This window comes from Coptis chinensis, chromosome 6, assembly GCF_015680905.1.
Source record: "Coptis chinensis isolate HL-2020 chromosome 6, ASM1568090v1, whole genome shotgun sequence".
NCBI lineage: Eukaryota > Viridiplantae > Streptophyta > Magnoliopsida > Ranunculales > Ranunculaceae > Coptis > Coptis chinensis.
The window spans coordinates 75,511,772-75,533,025 of NC_141461.1; the positions used below are offsets into that span (position 1 = coordinate 75,511,772).

Sequence of the window (21,254 nt, forward strand, 5' to 3'; positions counted from 1 at the left end):
TCGTCACTACTTAATATTTTGATCATATTTGGTCGAAACACTTAGCAGCATACATTTTTTAACATCACCCACTGTGTAGTTCAGAATTTGAAACGAGCTTGGGACTTTCGACACAGTTATTTACTTTTACCCGTCACAGCTAACCGCTTAATGAGGGTTTTCTTCCCACAGTTTTTGGCCGATCTTACTGACTGGGTTACAGTAGATTCCATGTGTCTTACAAATAAAATAATTTGTTCTTTATGGTTTTGGGTATGGCGACGTTGTTCAAGGTACCTAAATAATAGTCATTGCAACCCAAATGACAATAAAATGCTGCTACACTTGGACCGATCTGGAGCTACAGAATGGAGCAAACTATGGCAGACCATTATCAACTGGCGTGATGCTAAAGAGTGGCACTTCACACGTGATGATCCTAGATTGGATGCGCCCTGAATTACATGTTAGGATGTATATATATGTATTTGGTGTGCTCTTCCCTTTTTGTTGTGTGATATTTGTTTGTTTCTTTTTATGTTGTTTCTTTTCTTTGCTTAGTGTGATAATTTCAGTTTTCTTTTGGTATATTGTATATTGTGCTCGAATAACTTTTTGTTGCAGTTTGTTCGTTGAATTTTTACTCAAAACTTATCAAGTTTTGTCTTCCTCTCTCTTACACTTTGAGGACAAAATATCCTTATGTTTGGAGGTGGTTAGAACTTTTTTTGCAAAAATTTAGCTTATTATTAGCTTGTTTATAGTTTTACTTTCTTTTCTTTTCAACGTATTTAGTGACAAAGTCTTGTTTCATTTTCTGTAATGAAAATTTTCTAGAAATCTTACCTTAGCACTAGGATGAGAATTTGTTCCTTGAAACTTAGGTTAATACGTAGGCAATAGTTTTTACATATTTTCATGAACATTCATGCAATGAGTATCATTGACTGTACTTAGCAGTAAGTTTATGGGACCCACGGTTAGACTACTTAATTTCAAATCCAGTGAGAATCTAGCCTAAAAGCCTCGACAGAAGTGATTTATGAGTAATGACATAGAAGAGTAGTTATTATGAGTAGAGAAATCACACGTCTACTTACTTGATCACCATTCGAATCCTAGAAGAGAATTTAGGCTTTCTTTGGATCGATATAGTCATAAATACATACCTGTACAAATTTTACCACTAGTCGCCCCATTGAACCTTTCATTTAGCCATTTTCATTTTCACCAACATTTCCTTACCCATCTATTAACCTTAAAATAAAATAAACCCACCTATTTGATGAGTATGAGAAATAGGATGAATGTAAAAAAGTGAAGAGAAAAACTTGTCCAAACAAAAATCAGTTACTTGCTTCAGAAAAGAAAAGAAAAATAGAAATAAGTTTCCAAAAAGAAAATAAAAAGAAAGTTATAACCCTCCAAGTCAAATCAAAATGAGTCACAAGCCAAAAAGGGTTGGGAATGGAAACATAAGTTAGAAGTAGAAAGACCAAAGGATTTCTCTAGTGTTAAATTTTGAAGACCCTATTCTCTCATACTTATCATATTTTTGAGTTTCCATTCCATTTTCTCCTACACTGCCACCTAAGCCCCATAATACCTAATAAAAATCTCTAACTCAACTAGGAATAGGGTAGTGTGATAATAAGTAGTAGTTGTGATCAATCGACCTCGGCTCTTCTAAATGTCATTGAGTATGTGAGGAAATGTGTGCCCACTGCACATTGGAATTAGAATTAGTGGAAAAATTATGAGAATTTGTGGAAAAATTATGAGAGAATTTGTGATATCGAAAGAATCCAAAACGGAGAACCTGCGGTTCTACATGATCATATGTAGATGTTTTAATTATATCCAAAGAATCCAAAATTAGTTCTTGTTCCCTTGTATGAGAGATATAGATATCTGAGATCAACTAAAGGAACAAGCCCTTGTTACTAAGTCGTTGTAGTATAATGAAGTTTGTGAGTATCTTCTCTGAAAAATTCTCACGATGCTATAACTCGTACATTAGGGAATTCCTAGTGGTTTAAGGCCTTGTTGCATATGGTCAATGCAATCGCACTCTGCGAAACGAGAATTAGCTTAGACTACACATTTTTGGCCACTTATCTATTTAGTGTCTCTTTTTTGCTTGAGGACAAGCAAAATGTTGTTTGGGAGTGGTGTGATAAGCACCCAAAACTGTAATATAAACCCTACAAAGACATTACATATTGGTTAATTATGTGTGTAATAAATGCAAATTAGTTGTATTTCCATGCTTTTGCAGGTTTCGACACGTAAGCGATGAAATTTCAACAAAATCGGCATTTTAACATGGAAACAAGGTGAATATGCTAATTAGAAACAAAGCTTTATCAAGTCCAAAAGAAGCCCATTGGAAGCTGAAAAAGATCATAATCAAGCCCATGAAGCCTAGTCAAAATCTTGTAGAAAAGTCAACGAAACTTCAGAAAATCATATCTTTTGACTCCGAACTCCGTTTTGGGCGTGTGACCTGTCAAAACGATCAACGTAAAAAGCTCTACACAATGGTATATAGGTTTTATCAATTTACTAGACTGGGAATTAAAACAGCTCTGGACCAAGATAAAGTAAAAATCCAATTATTATTCATCATGATGTCATTAAGTGGAAGCTTATGTAATCACCCACTTTCTCCACTTAATAAATGCACAAACCACGTACTCCTAATTATTTATCTTATAATGGAAATTACTATTCACCCACTTTCTCCACTTAGATTAAATAAATTTCATTATAAAAGTAGATTAATTTTTAACATTTGGATTGAAAATGTAAGATGTAATCTTGGCCACCCATTTTACTCCTTTGAAACTATAAATAGAAGGGGTGGTGCTCTAAATAAACTTACCAATTTACTTGTGATTTGTGGCCTTGTAGCCCTTCACTTTCTTCTTCTTCTCAATCTCTAGTTCTCCTTAAGTATCTCTTGTAAGTAATTCATAGGTCCTAGGATCAAGAGCTAAAACCCTCCTTTGTGGAGGGTTAATGATGCTCATGTGAGGAGAAGCTCCATTAATGGAGTCTTTCATTACTTTAATTTTTCACAAGCTTGTTATCAACATCAACTCCAAAATAGTTTATGTTAATAATAAGCTAGGACTTGTTAGGTTCTTCTAGAGGTAGAGTACCATAATAAGTCCTCATATTAGTAGGTTGTCTTAGAGATAAGATAAAGGGTTATTTAGGGTTTGGTCCTACTTATTTAGGGGTATTTAGGTTTTAGTCCTACGTACTTCTATCTATTGACCTTGAGTTGTCTCAGTTGACCGTGGTCAAACCATTTTATAATAATATATTTTTCATTTTTTATCAAAATGGCCAAACTACCTTCAGCGTGCTTCGCATGTGACTTTAGAGAGTCATTTAATGAAAATGGGCCCATGGCTTATTGGCTTAAGTACACCCCGCGTGACCAATAAGAAAGCTTCAAACATTCTTTGTAAATGTCTGAACCCATCACTTACATTTATTAGTTAAACTAATAGCCACACCATTTCCTGTCCATCCTGGATGCACCGTATCATCCCTTCATGATCTCCCATCTCTCACGAACAAGAGCAAAGTTTCCCTTTAATTCCAGCAGCAAAAAAGTTTGGGACTTGAACCAATCAAACCACGCTGCCAACCCCACCATAAGCCTATCTACTCCAGCACTACCTGATCATACCTACAACCATTCCATGTTTGTCACGAACAGAGAAATCTTTTCTTGGAGTACCGATCAAACACCAAAGGGGCAACCTTCTGAATTCTATTCCAACACTAGATGCCCGAATCAAGCTCCTATAAATACAAAGTCGAACCGAAAAGGAGAGGATCTCTCCAGAACACAGAACACAAGAACGCAGAACAATAGAGAATAAAAGTAGAAAAGAGAGAGAGGCTGAGAGAAGGAACAGTAAAAGGGGAGAGCACGAATTAGAACAGAGAGCAGAAGAGCGAGAATTGGAGAGAGAAGAAAGGCCAAGCCGAACTTGTTATTGACATGAGTTTAGAGGTTTGGTCCTAAATTGTTTGACCATTTCAATGACTCTCTAAAGTCACATGCGAAGCACGTGAAGGGTAGTTTGGCCATTTTGATAAAAAAAAATGAAAAAGATATTATTATAAAATGGTTTGACCACGGTCAACTGAGACAACTCAAGGTCAATATATAGAAGTAGGACTAAAGCCTAATAATCGATAATTTTAGGACTAAAAACTAAATACCCCTAAATAAGTAGGACCAAACCTTAAGGCTCTATATGGCGTGGACATAGAGTCCCTATCCATGAATAGGTGACGTGGTATACATGTTTTAGTTATCTAGTGTTTGGTTGGAAACAAACTTGAATACCGTATATAACCCGGTGGATTGCGCGAACACAAAAGCGGGTATACGAGACTCAAAGGGAATATGAGAGATACGGCTAATCTTGTTTCCCTAACTAGGAGAGAGAAACTAAAATAATGAAAAAATAAAAAGAAATCAAAAGGATTTTGCTGGAAAGTGGAAACCTTGCTCTAGTCGTCTTCTCCACACTACCAACTGCTCATCTTCAAAGGATTATTCTTAACTATTATGATTACCATAGGTTTTAAGTGTTCTTGTTTTTGGTTTGTCACTTTTTCCTTTTCTTATTGTTGGTTTTGGGTGTATCAGGGGTGATGGGGGCTCTTTGGTGTTGTCCAAGACTTGATGTAATTAATCTTCATGGATATATTTTGTATTAAAATTTGCAGATTAAGAAAAGACATTGGTTTTCATGCTGTTTGTGGTTCTCAAAATTTAGAACTAGCTTCTGGGTTATTAAAAGTAGATATATTAGTAGAGTCCATTAGAGTAAAATGAAATGAAGAAAGTTTGATGTTATTTTACTACTTTTTATTGAAGGACGTGATCTATCTAACAAAATAGGGAAGTGTGGGGGTCAAAAGGCCCCATCCAATGGTAGTAATCATTCTCACCAAAATATGACTTGGCAGATCCAAATGTTTGGAGAGTTTGTGCAATTTTGTTAAATGCAATCAATACCATGGGATCTATCCAAAATCAGCCAAAAGTCAACAATTGCGGCTGGGCTTATAAACTGTTGGGCTTCTAAATTTGACATGGTACTGCACAATTGGCTGGCCCAATTGATTCTATTGGGCTTATTGGATAATGGGCAATTGGGCTCAATTGGGCCAATTGATGCTATTGGGTTTATGGATAATGGGCAATTGGGATGGCCTTGCGCCTAGGGGTGTAATACGGGGCGAGCCTGGTCAACCGCGAGTCAAATAGTGACAGAGCGGATCAGGACGGGTTTATGGAATACAAATCCAGTGGTCTTGATGGGGCGGGGCGGGTTGAAGTGTTATGTCTTAGTACAATCATCCGGCCTATTGGGTTAGCTTACGGGGCAGGTTTTGGGCAGGTCATCCGGGTCGAGTGGAAATTATCAATTTAACACAATTTCACAAAAAAAAAACTTTCTAATTCTAATTCTGCAAGTAATATCTTTCCAATTCACAACATAGAGAAAAAAATTGGAATTAATCAATGAAAAATAAACAAAAATAAAAAACTTGGACTTGAACCCAAAACCATATCTAAAAATTTGAATTTTCTTTCTCATGATTTACCATTTGTAAATTGATTATTTTCCACAGCATGATAAAATAAAGATGAGAGCGAGGATCTATGGTACAAAATAATAAAATATAAACTAAAAGAATTCGAAATTAATACAAGGATGAATGATTCATCTTCTCCAAAATTTGAAAGTTGAATTTGAACTCTTGATATTTGCCCAATGTTCAAACTTGAATATTTAAAATTTATGTTGAACACATAAGTTTTTTATCTCCCAAATTCCTACAATAGTCAAAAGAAAATATAAACAAAATTAAAAAATATTAGAGTTAGAGTCTTGAAATTGTGCAGATTTGCGGGGTTGGGTCAACAGCTTTTGATACGGTGTGGGTTGGGAGGCTTGACGGGTCGGGTTCGAGCATATAACCTACACCCATATCCCGACTGCGTAGAAACGGTGGCGGGTGAAGATCGGGTGCCCTACCAGGTGATAGATCAACGGGTTTTTTTACACTCCTAACGAAGGCGATGAGTTGTTTGGCTTTGTGCCGAAGGCACAATGTGTTGTTTCATGCCAAAGGCGCACGAACGCTTTGCGCTTAAGGCACGACGAGTTGTTCATGTAGCACCGCAAGCGCGTCGAGGTCTCGCGGCCGTAGGCACGGGCATACCCTAGTAACCAATAATCTAGAGTGCCGGACTGCTAGATATATTAGTTGATGTCAACTCTTGATTCTACTTTAAGGGAATGCCTTGTTGGTTTTAATGCATTAGATCTGTTTAAGCTTTCAACGAATGCAGACTAAGAACCCTTCAACATAACCTCTAGCTACAGGGTTATTTATTGATTTGGGGAAAATTTTCTCGTCCATGTCCTTGATAAAGTAGTTGGGGATGTTACCCCCTCTTACGGCCACTGCATGAACGTGAGTGGGTCTCGCAATAGTGTCTGGTGATTGGAATTTACAAAATATATTATCTGTCCTTTTTACTATCATTGCATCTTAATGTCACATTTTATTGGATCATTTATTTTTATCAATAATGTAATGTTACATTTTATTTTGGATCATTTATTTGGTTAGCAATAATGTAACTTAGGAATCTTAACTGGTAATATCCATAGTAGCTCAGGGTGCATTGCCTAAGATTGGAATAATCTGATGATGGGGGTGGAAATAGCTCAGGGTGCATTGCCTAAGATTGGAATAATCTGACGTGATGAGAGGGGGGGAATATTTTTAAAATTTGCTTATTAGTTGTTCACGTTAGAAAAAGAATAAGGCTCCACGTTTGATCCATGTCAAACTTCAACTGACACATCATCACTCCGAGAGTTAAATTTGGCTGGAATTAGAGATGTTGTGTCAATTGCTCCAATTGAGATAGTACATTGCCTATTTTGGTCCACAAAATAGTATATTGTTCAAATTGGGCAACGTAGTTCAATTGGGAAACAATCTCTTATTAAGTCTTATCCAGACTCTTCTAGAAACTCATGTTTCCTAAGTTAGCAAGTCATCTCTATTGACTTAAAACCAAAGAAACATGTTCAGGTTCGGACTGGGAGTAGGAGTTTTACCCTTTTCCCTTAAGGGCCGGGTTTGAATTACAACCCATGAAGAAAGGGGGGGCATCTACGCTGTGTGTACATATTTTAGTGGGTTCATAATTGTTGGAGTAGCAAGTTTGGAGAACTAACTCCTGGCTACTTGCTCTAGTACATTGCCCTTTTTAGTGTTTTAGTCAAGTTCAAATTCTATTAGTCTTGTAAAATCACACATGTGTGTCAACTGAAAAATGAAGATTAGTGTCATAATTTTAGGCTCGCATGGGCACCTTCCATTTTGTGTTGGTAGGACCCAAAAAAAAAATTTATTACAAATTTGTCAATGACCTAAAAATCATATTTTGTGTTGGGCACCCTCCAACTACATCAAGGTAAGCTGTTGCCAACCAGCTGTTTAGCCTTTCTCTTCTCTTCTCCCACATTCCTAATCTCTAATCCCTAAACTATATCTTAAGTCCTAAACTTCGAAACACTAAAATGGAAGACCCCAGCTTTTTAGAACATAAAGATGAACCATTTAATGAACAAATGTTTGAGGTACAAGAACAAATTAGAGAAATGAGAAAAGATGAAATTATATATGAAATGAGAGATAATGAAAAAGAGAGAGGAATGGAAGATAACCAAATGAGAGAAAATGTTGAAAGTGAAAAAGTTGCAATGAAAACTGAAGAAGTTGCAATGGGAAGTGAAGACGAAGATGATACGATTAGTCAGACAATGAAGATGCCAAGAAATCGTCGACAACCAAGACAACCAATTAATAAGGTAAAGAAGTGCAAAGAAATCGTTGTTTTTGGGTTGGTTGAGAAGGAAATTTTAGTTGCAAGGCTTTGAGAATATTTACAAGTTTAAAGATGTTTTACAATAAATATATTTTTCTGAATAATTTGTATTTTGTATTTGTATAATGAATGAATTGAAATTTGGAAGTTCAAGTACTTTGTAGAAATGCTAACATAGGACAACTGATAATAAGACAAACATTTTCCATAATATGCCATGTTTTGTAGTTCAGATAGAAGTAACAATCAACTAAGATGCAAATTCCTACGGACATCAAAACTATTGTTTTGGATATACAAGACTTGCTTGCAGAAAATTCCACTTCTAAACTCTACTGGACATATCAGGAAGGAAATTTTGTGGCTGATTTTTTCTCAAAATTGGGATCTAATCAGGCATCAGATCAAACTTGGTAGTCGAATCCCATGGTTACTCGAGAAAACTTGCCCAATACACTTTCACATATGCAATTAGGTGTTACCTCTATTTGGTGTGATAGGCCACCTAACTCTGTAAATAGTCTTTTGTTAAATGACTCGGCTGCTACTAGTACTTTTCGTAGCTTTAGGTAAGTGAATAAATAGAATGCATTTTAACAAAAAAAAAAAAAAAAACTAAGATGCAAATTGGGATCCTAAATAAATTGTTCCTTAATATCAAACCCTACTCCGTGGTGGTTAGAAACCTCATAAGCCAAAAACGTGAAGCATTATGGCATTTTGCGCATGCATACGGTTTTCAGCTTGAGGACAGACGATGGAATTGGGAGCTTCAATTAGTCCATCTGTGATCTCTACACCTCTTTCCGCTGGTAGGCAGTGCATGAAATAAGCTTTCGGCGCAGCTTGTTTCATAAGGTCTTCGTTTATCTGCAATTGATCAGCAACTGAAGACACACATGATTTGGAGTTGATAGACTATTACTAGTGAAGGATACAATTAGAAGACTTGAATTGTCCCTACCAAGAAGGAATAATAAAAGAACACCATGCTATCAGATTATTGCCTCTTAATTAGCTTTTCCAATATTCTGCTGTTATATCAGGGCAACAGTAATGGGCTAGTTGCAGGGTATTGCAACTTGTAACTTGAGATTGACAGTGGGAACCAAAAATACACGTCTATGCTCAAATCCCACATTTACCAACTCAAAAGGAGGTTAGAATAAGGAATAATAAATGAAAAATGGGTGGAAAAACATGATGTTGCGCCTGCGTTATATTGGAGTACACATTGCAGCTAACTCCCAGGATTTGTTCTGCATCCAATGTCTTATTCATATAGGATACACTTTGTCAACCAACAATCATCCGTAAGCCCTAATAATGATTTTTTTTTTTTATGTTGAACTCTATATTTTTAAGCATCTACTTCGTATGATGAGCAAGGAGCTTCAGTTTCATGTCCAGATCAAGTATCAAATTCTAAAACAGAACAGGCAATAGGCCATAAAAGGAACCAGATTTTGCATAAATTTACCTGAAATCCCTGGAACACTTGGCGACGGTATTCAACCTCACCCTTTCGACCCATGCTGGCCCATACATCTGAGTACACAACATCAACTCCTCTTACAACTTCCTTTGGATCATTTGTAATCTCGATCTTGTTTACTCCAGAACTTCGCGCTTTTTCAAATGTCTTCTCATCTGGTTCGAAGCCTTTAGAGCAGGCACAAACAAAATGGAAAGGACGCACTGACACTAATAGTAGCCAAGAATACATAATATTGTTTCCATCACCAACATAAACAACCTGGATATTGCATTTTGTCAAAAATCACATTCGACTATAATATTCATACCAAAAGTATTTCTATTTAGCCGATTATGTTATTAATAATATAAGTTTATCACTAATTACGTGTTTCTGAGTATTTCAGGCTTCAAAGTTGAATAAATATAAATTCGTTACTAATTAGGCGTTACAATGAGCTAAAGTGATTGCTATGAAAATTCAATGAAGAAAGCCCAAGTTTCATGGAGAAAAAACCCTTAAAACCCAAATCAAAACTGTTAAGTGAAAGTCAAACCGGATTAGAAAAAGAAAAGTCAACAGAACTTCAAAAAGCTATATCTTTGGACTCAGACCTCGGATTTGGGCCCATTTTATATCAAAATGACCGGCTCAGAAAGCTCTTTCCAATGGTCTAGACATTGACTCGATCAGAGTAGTATAAATTGGTGAAAACTCGCACTACAGTAACACAACCAAAATTGGAAGTCTTGGATTCAACAAATTGGGTTTTGGACTTGATTTATGAGTCCATAACCTAGCCTAAAAACCCATGCACGAAACTATAAATCTAACCCTCTCCTATATAAAGAGGGTTAAGGCAAAACAAAACTTGGCTACTCCCCTCTTAGTTTAATTAAAGGGTTAACTAGTATTACCCCCCCACTAGATGAGCCAATTAGATTTCCCCTCTAGATGGGAAATTAGGGTCTCCCCTAAATACACAAAAAAAAAGTCAAAGTGGGTTGACCGAAATTTTTTGTGTATTTAGGGGAGACCCTAATTTCCCATCTGGGAGGATCCTAATTGGCTCATCTAGTAGGGGTAACACTAGTTCACCCTTAATTAAATTAGGTCTCTCTCTCTCTCTTTAGTATAACCTAATTTATGTTTTCTTTAGCCTAGCCACCATTACTTCAATCCAATGCAAGTTATTATTATGACTTCTTTTTCTTGCTTTATTTTAATTAATCCAATGATATTAGGCTAATCCCCCCCATTAGAGGGAGTGATTATGAAGCATAATAAGGAATAGATTACTTAGTAGAATTATTTAATTGTGTTTGTTTTTCAATGAGTTTAGTTTATTGTATGACTTCCAAAATAAGCATATAGTAAATTAAACTAAGGATTATTATAATTAAGTCAAGAGACTTGGTTGTAATAATTCTACATGCTAGTAATAATGACTATAGAGATGTAGGTTGTTGCTAGGGATAATAAAGGTTGAGGCTTTAGGTTGAATAATTGCGTGAAAACCTAAATATGATCTCTTTTCAATGAATAATTCTATTCTTGCATGAAACTAGTTATTAGGTGGATTGATTGCTCTTTTCTATAACTTTCTATTCCATCAAAACCCTATTTCTATTAGTTTAGTTAATTTAGATTTATTTGCATCCATAGTATATCGCAAAGTATAAATCTCTCAACACAATATTACTCTCACCATTGTTTTCTTGTGTTTGATTAGTTGAATTTCTATTTAGTCTTGATAGATTAAGAGTGGAACAAATCCTGACTCTCTATATTGTATAATAAATTGAGATTAGGAATATTGATCTAAGCACTTGTTTATATGATTGATTATTTGTGTTTACGCATAGATAGTTAATTTGCCTAAATTTGCAATTATCAAAATGCAATTCACTCGAGATGATGAAAGAAAGTTAATATCTAGTGGTTGGTAAAATTTGAGTAGAAAAATGTATATATATGTAACTGTATATAGTTGGTTTTGGTTTGTTATCATTTTTCTTTTTTGTATAATATATTTGGTTAGAAAAACTTTCTGTTATAGATGTCCAACCCTAATTTTGCTCATGGTTCTCAGGTAATTTATTTCTCTTGATACTTCAAGGACTAACCATCATTCTGTTTGGGGGTAGTTTAAACCTGTACCAAGAATTAGGCAACTTGTAGGTTGTATATAGTTTTCCTTTTCCGTTTAAATAAATGTACTTAGTGACAAAGTCTTGTTTCCTTTTCTATGATGAAAATTGTTTAGAAATCTCACATTAGCATTCGAATTAAGATTTGTTCTTTAGAAAATTAAGATAATACGTACACAATAGTTTTGACATCTTTTCATGAGTATTCATGCACTGAGTATCATCGATTGTACATAGCAGTAAGTTTCTAGAACCCACAGTTAGTTACTTAACTTATCGATCCTGTGAGAATCTAACCAAAAAGCCTCGATATATGTGAATTATGAGTAATGACAAGGAGGAGTAGTTTTTTTTCAAATTGAGAAAATCACATGTCTACTTACTTGATCACCATCCGAACCTTAGATGAGAATTTAGGCCTTCTTTGGATCGACAAAGCCAAAAATTCATACATGTTATAAATTTTACCGCTAGTCGCCCTACTGAACCTTTTATCAAACATTTCATTTTCATAAAAAAATTCTTGACCCATCTATTAACCCCCAAATAAAATAAACCCACATAAATGATGAGTATGAGAAAAAAGAGAAAATGTGGAAAGATAAAGAGAAAGACTTGTCCCAAATAAAAATCAGATACTTGCTTCCAAAAGAAAAAGAAAGAAAAATAGAAAAATGTTTCCAAAAATCAAAGTTAGAACAAAAAAAAAAAAAAAAAAAAAAAAAAAAAAAAAAAAAAGGTAAAGTATGGAAACTCATGTAGAAGCAAGGTAAAGAAAACAAGGATTTCTCTAGTGTAAATATTTTGAAAACCATATTCTTTCATACTTATAATTTTTCATTTTTCATTTCCATTCTCTTCTACACCATCACCTAATCCCCATAATACCTAATAAAGATTTCTAGCTCAATTAGGAGTAGGATGGTGTGATAATAAGTAGTAGATGTGATTGATCGACCTCGGCTCCTTTGTTTGTCATTGAGATGTGAGGAAAAGTGTGCCACTACACATTGGAGTTAGAGAAACCTGAGTGGAAAAATTATGAGCAAATTTGTGTTTCAACACAGACCTGTGAGAACCTATTTAGGGACGCTCTCCAAAGGATCCAGAAATGGCCCTACTTGTAAGGTTTAACTACATGCATGTTCATATATAAATGTTTTAGTTATTGTATGCATATTAAATTGAGTTTCAAAGGAATTAATCCTCGTTCGCCGCTAGGGAGATGTATAGATATCTGAGATTAATTTAGGAAACAAGTTTTTGTTACTGAGTCATTGTAGTATAAATGAAGTTTGTGAGTATCTTCTCTGGAAAATTCTCACGAGGCTATATGTCACACCACGAATTTCGATAAAATTCGGAAAAACAATATTTGTTCCCGACTCTTCGATTTTCGAGGTGTGATGCACTCTCAACTCCCAAAAACCCATAAACAGTTTAAATATGCGGATAATTAAAAACCAATAAAAATTTCAAATTAAACAAAAGTCCTCTTCATTACAAAAATTCACAAATAAGATTAGATTACAAATCTCCTTTCAATAACTATTTAATTATAATTATAACGGAAAATACAAAACAACATCTGTCTCAACTAAAATCTATTACACCTTAAGGGAAAACAAAACATATCCTGAATGCGACGCTAATGCAAACCACAAGCAGCAACCAACCTTCTTCAACATTAAACCTGTCAAGACTTATCAACTATGTTCATTTAATGAACACACCCGATAAGCAAACATGCAAATCGGTTGAGATTATAAACAATGCTTTGGTGTGAGTAGCCCTAAAATACAATATATACTTATACATATATTTACACACTAAATAAGGTTAGTTAGTTCCTCCTCAGACGAGGCGCCTTAACATCTAATGAATAATATAACATCCTTAAGTACAATAATTAAGGCGGTAGTTCCTCCACCAATCGAGGCTTTAGCTTCCCAACAATAATACAAAGGCATTTAGTTCCTCCACCGAAGCTTTAGGTTCTAACTAAACTACTAACCACCAAGCATATTCTATACTTACGCGCAGTTCATGCTCAATTACAGAATGGGTCGTCTCTGCACAAGTAATTAGTTTGATCCACCCTTCTGCAAAACTCTATCCAATCATATATTTAAAGATATATCATTAACCAACATATTACCATAATTATATTATTTAAGGCTTTCTTTGCGTGTCCCTAAAATCACGTCGTATCTATGTCTTACCTAGTTTCCCTGGCTACCACAATCGCTACCCAACGCCGAATATGTATATTCACATGCCTCCCCTCACATAATGAACCACTCCGTGCGTAGCTACCCTGAGCGAGATGCCGCACACCAAGTAACCCTTACACGAAAGCCATTATGTAAGTACTGCCACTATTCGGCATAAAATATCGCGCGTCTCGTTCTAATTTTGTGAACGGAATAATCAAGCCACTATTCAGTTGCGCCAAAAGGGCCATTCAGATTCACTGAAACACCAGAAGGGCCAATCAAATTACTTACGCCTGAAGGGCCATTTAGATTCACTGAAATGCCAGAAGGGGCAATCATATCACATACGCCCATCATAAGGGTCAAATCACATGAGTTGTGGTAGCTAGGTTCTAGGATTTTCGTTATGTAATTTATCACGTGCCAATAATTCTTATTCAGGTGTCATACCTTTATATCTCAGAATAATTCTTATTCTATCTAATGCTAGTATACTTAATTGTACTGAAGCTCAATGTTTCTCGTTATAATACAATCCACATTATCACGTGCCAATATTATTCATTGCACGATATCCAAGTATCTATATATCAAATCTCAAACCTTATTATTTCACGTGGCAATCATATATTGCACTACACCATATGGAGTATCTTAAGCCTTCATAAATACTACAATTCATTGAAGTAGCAACTTATAATAGTAATCAATCATATAATGTATTCGTTCAATATATTTATGTGAACTCAATTCACCATCAAAGGCACGCATTATTTTCATTTGTGCACAATATAAATAGTAAATAAATAATCAAAATATAAGTCCATTCCACCAAATATCAAAATGAAACGACTTTAAAAAGAAAGAACAATTCAAGTCCAAATATCACGCATAATTATTTGAGTCCAAATCACAAGTCAAGTCAAACTGATCAACCATCAAAAAGCCCAAAACTAAAGTCTATGAATCTAAGTCCGTATGTAGTTTAATTCTCATAAAAACGTATATATCTAAGTCTTATAAGAATTCTCCTCTTGTTACATGCCAATATTTATATCATTTACACACTACTCACGTCAATCTTAATTAGATAATGACAAACAAGGTTATACAAATTTTGACAATATTTTATTACTACATTTGTCCATATTCTTAAATATGTGAAAATCTAGAAAAAGTCAACATTCCACAGTCAACGGTCAATGGTTAATGTCAAAGTCAACCTGTCATTGTCAAAGTCAAACTGTCATTTCCATGTTCAATGGGTTCAGGGTCATAGCCATGGTTTATGGCTAAGGGCAAAGGTGCATGGCTCATGGGCTCATGACTAAGGAAATGGTTCGGACCCAACTAGCCAAGCCCAAACCCAAACCTTAGAACCCGGCCCCAAAAGTCTAAACTGGCCTAGTGAATCAACCTGACCCACTTGAAAACATATGGACCAAGCCCAAAACAAAATTAGAAAAACCGGTCCAAAGAAAACTAATGTGAGTCGGCCCAACAACAAAATTAGATTTCGGCCCAACAACTAATATCAAAACCGGCCCAAAACTAAAATAGATTTTTGGGCCCAAACAAAACCAACACACTTGGTTCCAACCCAAGCCCAAGCCCAACTAAGAGGAACCAGGTCGTCTCCTCCTCCTTCCTCACAACAGCTCTTCCACCAGCCACCACTAACCACCCCCGGCACTCCAAAACAAACCGAACCAACTCAGTTTTGCACCCCCTAAAAAACCCAACCTGCCAATACCCACAAAACTTGATTCCTCTCACCCTCACCAGCGCCAGCAGCTCTAGCAGCTCTCTTCCACCAGCCACCACTAACCACCCCCGACACTCCAAAACAAACCGGACCAACTCGGTTTTGCACCCTCTAAAAAACCCAACCTGCCAATACCCACAAAACTTGATTCCTCTCACCCTTACCAGCGCCAACATCTCTAGCAGCTCTCCTCCACCAGCCACCACTGACCACCCACCGACACTCCAACTAACCGAAACCACTCAGGAGGAAAAACCCAACCAAAAGACATCAAAAATTGAAAGTGAGACTGGGTGCACTGGGTCGCGATCTCGGTCTCCCAAACCAGCGCACCAGCTCAATCCCGCCACCATCGATTCTTCTCCTCCTCTTCTCACTTCCTCATTCCAGCAAAAACCCCTAATACTTTAATAAATCCAAAACCTCAATTCATTGATCAACAACCCTTCCTCAAAATTGTATCGACATCTACCATTAACAGTTATTCAAAGCTTCCAACATCACCCTTTCTCCACCACCAAATCATCCCCAATCATCAATCAATAATTCAATCAACACAACAAGAGTAGAATATACAAACAGTTTCAAATAATATACAAATAGTTCCAAACCGTATACAAGACAACTATTTGTTTTGGCTCACCGCCATTAACGGCCTCCAAGCTTCGACAGTTCAAATTTTGATTTCAGAGTTTTCAACATAGTTTAACAATGCCACAGGATGCCAAATAAAAACAGGATAATGAGCAGTAACAATAGGCAGAAACCTTAGATAGAGAAATATGTATGTATACACCGATACACGGAAAACTATAGATTCGGTGAAATAGCAAAAATAACTACTCACTTGTATTAAAAGCTCCACGAATCCCTCGTAGTCTGAATCGTCGCGCTCCAACACTCTAGCAAGCGAGCTTTTATCTACGCCTCCATTTTTATTTTATTTTTATCTCAAAACCCTATTCTCTAGAAAAATATGTACATATACCTGGGTTTGAAACCTAAGCCCAACACAGACTCGGTCCTAGAAATCAGGCCCACATGTCCCAAATCTAATCCAACCAATTTTAAATAAATAATTAAATTAATAAATAAATAAATAAATACATATTTTAAATACGGTCGTTACACTATAACTCGTCCACTAGGAAATTTCTAGTGATTTAAGGCCTTGTTGCATATGGTAAATGCAACAACACTCTGCAAAACGAAAATTAGTTAGAATTACACATTTTTGGCCACTTGTCTGTTTTAATGTCTTTTCTTTGCTTGAGGACAAACAAAGTGTTGTTTGGGGGTAGTGTGATAAGCACCTAAAACTGTAATATTAAACCCTGTAGAGACATAACAATTTGGTTAATTATGTGTTTAATACGCATAAAATAAGTATATTTTCGTACTTTTGCAGGTTTTCACAGTTAACGTGAAAATAATGGTTAAACCTACATTAAAGCACGGGAATAGTGTATATATCTGAAGTCTTCCTAATCAGCCCATGTGAAGCTCAACAAAGTCGGATTAAAGCCTAGGAACTCAAATGTGACAGAATCAAGTTAGAACACGACTACGTGAAGAAAAGCGTCAAACTTTCGGAGCTCATATCTCTTGAACCTGGACTCCGATTTTGACAAGTAACCTGGCCAGACAATCAGTACGACAAGCTCTACCACAGGTCAGATTTGCTGAAATCGACTTGTGAGCCCACCAATAGACATAGTACGTGGACCCACTTTGTGAGCCAACAAGAAGAGATGAGTCATCAATCATGGAACAAGTCAAGACAAAAGTGCCAAATTATTGGCACAAATTTACACCTTGCATGTATTAAATACCTTGACTAGACTTTTTGAGCCAAATAGTGTTTAAATTTTGGCTTTGTTTAATTTGGAGATAAGATGGAATTAAATGGGAGTAATAAGGGGAGATGCTTTCACGTGGGAAATGAGAGAAAGCTCTCATATGTATTGAAAGGGGGCTGATTTTTGGATGGACTCTTTTCACTCTTTTTCATTTCCACATGCATGCATTTTTCATTTTGCTAAGCTTTTATGTAAAGTTCTTGTAATAGTTTTAATGGTGGCAACACTTGAGTTCATGAAATAAAAATTCAACATTCCTTTAGGGAAATCAGTTTTTTTTTCTTCTTTTTCTTCCCTTCTTACATTAGCATAACAAACCTTGTAGTATCCCCTTAATCCCATGATCATGAGTTAAAACCTTCCCTTGTGGAGGGTTAATGAAGCTTATGTGAGGAACAAATTTTGTTACTGGTTTTCTAGTTAATTATTTAGGACAAATAGGTTAGACTTTATATCCTACCACAAAATGGTAGTTGGTGTAAATTCTAGTTAGGAATTGAAGTGATTTCTCAGAGATACGTTATCGCTTAAATTTCTCATGCTAGCAGTATGATATTAGAGATAAGATTAGACTGTTAGGGATCAAAACTTTAATCTTTATTAAGATTTGTCTATGAATTTGAAGAAAGATTAAAGATGCAATAAATTGGATTCAATCAATAGAGGTTTGCCTTCACATGAGTGGATTTAATTCTCCACACCTCTCTATCTCTCAAATTATGTTTTTAGTTATAACTTCATGTATGTTTACGTAACCTGTGATTTAAGTAATCTAAAATCAAGCTAAGTAGTTTAGTATAACTCAACCATCAAAATCCTTCTCACTAGTTCCCTTGAACACATTCTAGTTATAACATCATCCTTGTGATTTAGGTTGGAACGAAACCCTTACTCTAACCATACACATGAAAACACGTGAGTAAGGAAAACTTGAGTTTTGGTACAATAGTGGTTTTAGAAACTTTCATACGTATATAACCTCTAAAGTACTAACATCAGCAAGAATCTGAGTTTTCATTCTAGATCCAAGCATATACATTTGTATTATTATTGGATTAGAAAAGTTCTCGAAGAGAAGCAATTGTGCATTGAGAAGATTCATACCGACAAGAATGGGTCAGATATGATGACCAAAGTTTTACCGAAAGGCAAGTTTGATGTTTGTTGTGCTACCATCGGAATGGTATAACACACTCCTCCTGTTGATTTGGGAATGTATGGAGTAACCCCCTCATGGTTTTGGGAGGGGAGATTGTTAGGTGTTATCCCTCACATGAGAAAGATTGGAAAAACCAAGAAGCTGCTGTTTTCTGGGTCGGTTTTGATACTGTTTGTGTGAAGAGAAGAGGGCGTATGTGCTCTCTCATATGCCTTGCCCAAGGGGTGCACGTGCCCTTGCCTAAGAAAAGAAGATAGTTTTTTTTTCTTCCTTTTCACAAAACAAGTTACTGGAAGATGGGCTAGAAAGAGGCACGCGCCCTAGCCTGTACACAGTGACTTTGGAATTTCGGCTTTCTACGAAATTTCAGAATAGTATAAATAAGAAGTTAGGTTTTTTTACTAACATCAAGTCTTTGAGAGAAACCCAATTTTGAGAGCAACCAAAATTGAGAGGAAACCCTTGCAAAGAGAAAAACTTGTAAAGAGAGATTAGTGAAGAGAGATCTAATAAGTTTGGAGAGACGTGAGAGGAGTGATTGTAATTTTCCTTTCCACACATATAAAAGGATTTGCTCTTATGGAAGTAGGCATCATTAGCCGAACTACGTTACATCTTGTGTCTCATTGTGGTAAGTTACTTTACATTACTATTGCTTGTTTGTGATAGTAAATTTCATAGCTTAGGTTGTGGTTGTTTTCTGTGTCAGTGTAGAATTATTGATGGGCAGAGATATGCAACTAAGGATGCCAGAGTGGAAGTATGTCAGGATGATACATACTATATAGCATCATGTTGATGCACCGTTATCACTTGGTTATCACCATTATTACTTGAAGAGTTGAAGTTTTTGTCTGCCAAAGTAAGGATGATACAGACAATGTATCATACAGTTGTCAGGATGATACATATTATATAGCATCTTGTAGAGCACCGTTATCACTTGGTTCTCACCATTGTTACTGGAAGTTTAGGTTTGCCAAAGTAAGGATGATACATACAATGTAACATACAGTTTGTCTGGATGATACATATTATATAGCATTCTGTTGAGCACCATTATCACTTGGTTCTCACCATTGTCCCTTGAAGTTCTGGTCTGTCAAAGTAAGGATGATATGGACAATGTATCATACAGTTGTCAGGATGATACATATTATATAACATCATATTGAACACTATTATTACTTGGTTCTCACCATTGTTACTAGAAATTTTGGTCTGCCAAAGTAAGGATGATACATACAATGTAGCATACAGTTGTTAGGATGATATATATTATATAGCATCTTGTTGAGCACCATTATCACTTGGTTCTCACCATTGTTATTGGAAGTTTTGGTCTGCCAAAGTAAGGATGATACATACAGTATAACATTCTTTTGAGCAACTAAGGGTGCCAAAGTGGAAGTATGTCAGGATGATACATACATACTATATACCAATATACTGTGCCCAACAATATGATACATTGTATGTCCCATCCGTTACATTTGTATGTATCATCCCTACATACTTCCACTACATTAGTCTTAGTTGCATATCTCTGCCCATGCTCTTGGGTGCCTCACGGTGACAATCCTTTAACTATTACCAAATTCCAAAATCTATTACAAAATCATGTCAAAAGCTTTCACAACGAGTGCTTAAAATTACTTGAAAACTTCTATATTGCTCAAAGCCAAATATTTTTTTTTCTCTTACATCAAATATTTATCATTCGGAAAAAGACATGTCCATCATCACTACAAAACTTTTGGAGTCTGTATCCGTCTTCAAGCTCGCACCCAGCATCGTCATCTGGGACATCATCATCTTCATGGACATTATCAACCAGATGTAGACCTGTAAGTTCAATATATATATATTGCAAATTTACCCTCTAAAGTCATAATCATTAGCAGGTAACCCTGAAAATGAGCAAAAATGGAAACATTCGCATACCTTGAAAATTAGGTTTGGGCACATGTGGACACCTACGCTTTGTATGCTCTGTAGATTGACAGTTCCTACACTTGTTCTTTCCAGCTCTCCCATTTGGCTCAGCAACTTCCACTATGACAACATAACAAGCAACCCAAAATAAAACGTCATCTCATCACAAAGGAAATTTCATAATCCAAAAGTGAGATTTACATAGATATGTGTTATTTTTCTTAAAACGTGTACTCGGACAACTTATCAAGAGCGATTAAGTGCATTTACTTATAGAAGTAAATTTATTCAGAAAAAATACTTGTATAAGAACTTACATCCAACATTTCCGTTCAACTCGTCATCTGTAGGTTGAGTGTTCCACTTAACATTCTCCCAATTTACACCTACAATAGAGCGCACGACAACAAAAATGCGGCCAAATAAAAATCACAAACAACTGCTCCATCAAAAATAATCAAACAAAGTGTTAACAAACAACTGAGAAAATGGATCATTACAATCTTAAACAAAGTTGTCACCAACGTATATAAACTTACCCCTACCATTTGGATATACGCGTGGGCATTTGGGCTTGGTGTGCCCTACGATACCATAATTTCCACACTTATTTTTTTTGTCTTATTCTGACCTTTCAGTCTATTAGGATTTTTGGGCTGACCCTTGCATTTTACATATGGTGGATCATTAACAGATTGACGATGTGTGGTTTTAGGAGGAGTAAAAGGAAACTCAAATGGACTTGGTGGGCTGCGGCATTCAAAAG

General features: G+C 35.9%; 1 long non-coding RNA gene across 1 annotated transcript; it reads right to left on the bottom strand.

Annotated features, from left to right (window-relative positions):
* Window positions 1-8,197: 8,197 nt before the first annotated feature.
* On the bottom strand, window positions 8,198-9,702 carry LOC147494478 (uncharacterized). Its single transcript, XR_015199497.1, has 2 exons — window positions 9,408-9,702; window positions 8,198-8,814 (listed from the first exon to the last, which is right to left on the bottom strand). It is a non-coding gene; the product is annotated as an uncharacterized LOC147494478 (long non-coding RNA).
* Window positions 9,703-21,254: the final 11,552 nt, after the last annotated feature.